The sequence below is a fragment of the Manduca sexta genome, chromosome 19 (assembly GCF_014839805.1).
Source record: "Manduca sexta isolate Smith_Timp_Sample1 chromosome 19, JHU_Msex_v1.0, whole genome shotgun sequence".
Lineage (NCBI taxonomy): Eukaryota > Metazoa > Arthropoda > Insecta > Lepidoptera > Sphingidae > Manduca > Manduca sexta.
Window position 1 is genome coordinate 8,721,808 of NC_051133.1, and position 6,000 is coordinate 8,727,807.

Sequence of the window (6,000 nt, forward strand, 5' to 3'; positions counted from 1 at the left end):
ATAGAAATAGGTATCACGATCGCCAAACAGACCAACTGTTTAAGTCTACCTACATGATAAACATATATAATTATCAATTTAAATTATAATCAAGAAAGGTTATTCGTTAACTTTTGCTTGTATCGTGGTGATATATAAAATTCGGAAAAATATACTTAATATTTATTTTCTTCTTATTTTGTGTCTGAAATCAAAAACTTGCAGATCTACTTCAAATATTTAACCATCTAAATACTAATATGTGAAATCACATACTAATAATATACTTCGTAAAGGTAGACATTATCTGATCACAAAGTAGTTAGTTATTTCCATTATAATACAATTTTATTTGTAGTTTCTAAATAAAGCGCTGGTAACTAAATATCACAGAACTATCAAAAAATAAAATGAATATGACAATTTACAAACACCGCAACTTGGTAGCATAATAAATTATGACGTTTCAAGGACGTAAAAAGCGACAACTATACAAAGTCGGTTAACGTGAAGCCGAACTAGCGCGGGTTACCTTTGCCCATATCTTCCGCGCGATTTCGACAAATACTGGCATAGAAAGTCATAGAAAGTGCTGCCATCTATATTAAAAACATGCTACGACATTAAGCCGCTTGACAGCGGGTTACCTTGCGCCTGTGGCGTCACAATTTCACTTTGGTAACGGAATTTTTGGGGAACTAAATACAAGGTGCGCCATCTAATGTTATTTAGAATAAGTAATCGATATCGATTAAATTTAATAAACATCGGGTTAATGGCCGATAGATGTCATTATTAAGTTATCATTAATTAATAATTTAAGCTATTATAATTATTGTTCATTGTCTGATATGTTTTAAATTTAAATTTACCTACTAAATATATTGTTTAGTATCACCGAAAACCTAAAAGGGAAGCCGGTGGGAATCGGCTTGTATGGACGCTTCGCCACTGCCGTCTCGATATTCGAATGGCACGTACAACGCATCAATTCCGCTTGTTTGAAGAACCATCGTTAAGCCAAGTCAAATATGGCTTTAACTTACAAAACTAGGAATTACTTGCTGCCGTAATGCTTTCTGATTGCTAAACCAAAATAAAATGGTGATGCTAATACAATAGTAAGTAAGTTTGGTAACTATTAGGAACAACCACGGCTCGTTGAGCTTATCCGTGAATTCAGTGAAATGTACTGAGATATTATCGAGATGATATTATGCAAATTTACCGGTAGTTATTGAGTTGGTGATTAACCTAAATGATCGTCTGTCTGTCACTCTCAATATTTGATATTAATAGATTAGCGATGATTACGATTACGATTAGCAAATTTTTGATAAGGAGTCAATTATTAGGTAATCAGTGCATACCAAATGTAATCAACGAGTAAACATATTGTCTATATATTTATAAGGTTACAATACAATATATTTGTCATTTGTAAAAGTATGCTTTGTCATGTGTATATTTTGATCCCGGCACGTCAACGTGATACACTGCACCTGATGGTAAGTGGACTGGGGTCTAAGAGAATGTCCACTGACGACATAATATGTTACCCTTCGACAGTTGACGCAATTATGCCGGCCTTTTGAACTGGTCATACACAGGCTAATCCCGGAATGGGACACACGTACGTGGCCATTATAATGGGTTTTAACACCAACGGCGGTCGCTAATTGGACGGATATAAAATATATCCTACCACCAGCAAATATCAATGCCACTTCACATCGCAAACAAACGTAGCACTAGTAACTTAATCCGCATTAATGGGCCGTGCGAAGTTTTATCAACAAGAGTTTGTGAGTTTTATAAAATGTTAGCGTGGACGGTACTAGCAATATTTTCTGAGACCTTAACAAAAGCAGTACGTTCCGCGATATTTTCTAAAGTAATAACTCAAACGCAAGTTTCCCTCGCTTGATCTAACAGTACCTATTTTACCTGATATGGAAGCATGTTTTACCTCAGATATATTTAACATTGTCATGGATACTTGCTCCAGAATTTGTAATAAGTACGTAACAATTTACCAGTTATAGGTATGCTTAGTCCTGATTCTACACTAAGAAACTGTTTTTTTTATTGCTTTGAATGACGACACAAGCTTGTCCGCTTGATACGATAGCCCATAAACAGTTGAAATACCATCCAATACCTTGAATTACAAATATTGTTTGGTATTCCACTGCGTTCGCCTTCCTAAGAAATGACATGTTTAGTCTTATTATGTCCAGTAGTTATATTGGCTACAATGTCTTTTAAACCGGAACACAAATTTGACTACACCCTAAGGCTTGGCGGCAGAAATAGACATTGCAGTGGTACCTACCCAGGCGGACTCTCACATATGAGAGACCTACCACCAGTTCAGAACTGCAGAGGGACCGTGTCGACTGGATAATGTCTCTCGTCAATTGACACACTATTTGGACCGTACTCGGCTTACTGTCAGATGCGGTGAGGTCACATAATAGTGCTTGTATAAAAGATACGCAACCAATATTTATGAATGACTAAAACTTTAGCTCTTAGGAGGTTAAGAGCTAAAGTTTTAGCCTCCTCTCCTAGTAACTCTGGGTGGCTTTCAGTAAATCAGTTGGCTGCCGGAATAAAAAAAATAAAACTAAAAAATTGCCTCCCTTGCGACACCTTTTCTCTGTCGGGTTTTCTTTTTTATTCAACGATCATGACATTTCACGCAGTTAAAAAAATATATGTGTAAAATTCTGTTTTTGATTGTTAAAGGTAATTAATTGTGATGTTGTGACTGTATTTTTAAATAATTCATTTAAAGCTCAAATATAACCACCATTGTTACTGATTTATACAATACCAAAATATTAAAAGTTTGCAAAAAATAATAACGGCCCGACATCTGACTCTCATTTTTGCTCGTAAAACGCATAAATATGAACAGTATTTTTTATAGTTTTAAAACGCAATTGACACCTGAGGTCGACACCCATTTTTATAGCAAGTCATTCATTCAGTCTCGACTGATTAAAAAAGGAGTGTTTTTACCCAACGTAGTCACTAATTTCACTATCTGCTTTTGGACATATGGAAAACCTTTACAGGTACTTAAGCGTAAGGAAATATATGTTGGCTTTCTAATCTTCATAATATATATGTGCGAACATCCTCGTCTTGTGTAACTGTATTCCGCCAATGATGTCAAGAGTTTAAAATTACTAATTATTTCATCAAACGTATGTTCAGTATCTAAAAAACTTAGACAATTGCATATAAGTAATGGTTTATAATACTACAGACATAGAATTATATATAAAACCTACCAAAACTGGTTAAGTTCGTAGGGCAATTAACAAGTTATCGCTTTATCTTCAAATACGTCCAGGATTTTGGCTATTACGCAAGTTTCATTTTATTTTTATTCTTTTCCATTTCATACCGTATATTAAGGATATAATATATACTTTTCAAGGGATATTTCTTAAATCCATCATTATTGCTGCAGGCCTTTTTTTTAAAACGTTTGCAGGTTAAAATATTGAACTATAATTTTATTATTGTACTACGTTAAAAGTTGTCGCTATAATATACATATAATATATATAACCACACATCGAACGTTTTAAAAGTTTAAAATATATTTAAGTGTAAGTATCTTATTTTAAAACCGTAAATTGTACAATTTCAAATCGTTAATTTCATTAAATTATATTCCGAAAATATATTTAAATCATCCACTGAAGTTTGTGTACTACCAAAAAAGATAAATTCCGAAAATCCGAGCACAACCGAATAACATAAACTTCGTCACAAAAATCCAAACTTATGAATAATACTTACCCCAAAAACTATAGTTGATGATCTCGAAACATTTATTTATAAGTTTTTACACACTTCAACAAACTATCGTACAATCACACTGCTCAGTTTTAAACACTTTATAACTCTCATTTTTTGTGGTAACACATCGAGTCCCTTTAGAAAAATATCTTACCACTCGTTCAATAATCGCGACAGATCTATTAACTAGTCCAGAATATTTTTTAAATCGATTTTATTCGTAACACGTAACGGTTTCATGCAACGTGTGATGGCAGAGTCTGCTTTCAATGGGGTTTCTGAATAAACTGATGTTTCTAAAGTGAGTACCACGAACGCGCATGCGCCAACCTCCGCACTTATATTGTGAAAGGACACAGCAATTATTGAAAAGTTTACAACTGTGAAATTATTCTAAAACAAATATTGATACGGCACACAATATAGTGCTAAACAAAGGACATTGTTCTGTGCCCATACATAATTCGCCCTGGAACCAACAGCAATGGAAAAATGTTTGTAATATTTAGAATCATTAATAAATTCTCATGACATATTATTTATAAAACGGACAAGCTGGGATATCGCATTAATCAAAAAAAAACGATGAGATTTTGAGGTTATAATTGATAGTAAACATTGAAAACTTTTCAATGTTCAAGGAAGATTTATAGTCCTATCATTTATGCTTTAAATATGCTTTTATTGATATAAGTATCCATCTAATATATATAAGCCCTAAAGATTCATCACTATGTAGGTATCTGATTATTTTTATTTAAATCAGGCTATTTTAAGACTTGATTCATATAATTTTTATAAGTAAAAGGTACCTAATTATGTAGTTATAGTATTTACATCCTCTAAGAGTACCCTTCAGATTTTATGTATTTTCTATATATACGTACGTCGTACGTATTACCCGAAGAGACAGACAGAGGCGCACTATTGAGCATTCACGCTTCCTCAGAAGCATGGCATATTTTACACACTTTTGGTAGACTCTTAGGGCATGTAGGATTAAATTAAACAAATAAAAAAATATTTTTAGTTCATATTATTTATTTCCTCATCACCTACATTGTTTTATAAAATATTATCTGAGTATTGTGCAGGAGGGTTGTTGTTATGGTATTATTTATCAATTCAGTTTTGCCAATCACAGTCACCGAGTCCGGAGTTCCAACATTCTATTACAGAGCACGCAGCTTCTACTAACATTGTTACAGCTGAAGTATGTATACTGTATAGGCTCTTGGGCCGTGGTCCAACATGCTGTACATATACGATCAAGGGCTACAACCTGAAAAAAAAAACAAACAAACACATATTAATATTGTGTCACACGGAAAGCATATTTATGTATTTAAATCTTCCAGCTGAATTAAATGTAAGAAACCTTCAAGCATATGACACACATTTTTTAATCAACAATATACTTGCTAGTTTGCTCTTAAGTTGCCACAGCCACATGCTAAAGTGTGTAGTAGGTAGCATACAGACTCTGGTCGCTGTCTCCACGCAGTTACCAAGAACAGGAACTGAGGAGCGAACTAGAAGTTTGGCGGCAGTTAAACTTGTACGATTAAAGAAAAATGTGCTTGCCAAACGAGGCGCTGTCCATTGTTGTATACAATGGCGAATTTGCTCGTTCTCCAACACCATGGATCCGCCAGCAGAGCCACAATTAATGCAAAAAGCAATTTCCATTTCGTATCCGTTATCAATGCCAGGTAAATTGTTACATCAGTTCACAAAGTCCAGAAATCACAGCGAGCGTACGTCGATATCGTAATCAATTGCACAGAGTCTTTATAATAGCCGAATCGTGAATGATATAGTGAGAGTCAGAGAATTATAATATATTATAATGAAAATGAGAGTCTAGTTTATTTGTCTCCGATGAGTGAAGTGTGAGTGACATTAAATTGAATTGAAAAATGAAGTAAGAATTAGGGATACTACTCGACTAGATTCTGGATCGATTATATCGATCATTTATACAAAAATCGATTTTATTCAACATAGGGTTATTTTTATTCGGAAAAATATTTAGCGGGACTCTTATTCCGGAAAATCTTTCACACGGGCGGATCCGATAGTAATTTAATATGGAGAGAGTTTGAGGCTCCCGGATGGAGGGAGAGAGAAGAATGCTACTTTTTATATGTATAATTCATAAATATTTTGTACGACAGAAAAATAAATGTTTGTATAATATAT

At 33.9% G+C, this 6,000-nt stretch overlaps 1 protein-coding gene across 3 annotated transcripts in view; it reads right to left on the minus strand.

Moving 5' to 3' along the window:
* LOC115441948 (alkaline phosphatase) overlaps nucleotides 1–6,000 on the minus strand; it is a 109,033-nt gene that overhangs the window by 63,852 nt on the left and 39,181 nt on the right. The window contains exon 1 of one of the 3 annotated variants that reach the window (XM_030166879.2): nucleotides 3,799–4,088. The exons of the other annotated variants lie outside the window; for them this stretch is intronic. The gene's annotated coding sequence lies outside the window, so the exon portion shown is untranslated. Of the gene's footprint in view, nucleotides 1–3,798; nucleotides 4,089–6,000 lie in introns of those variants that run through there. 3 annotated transcript variants of the gene reach the window in all.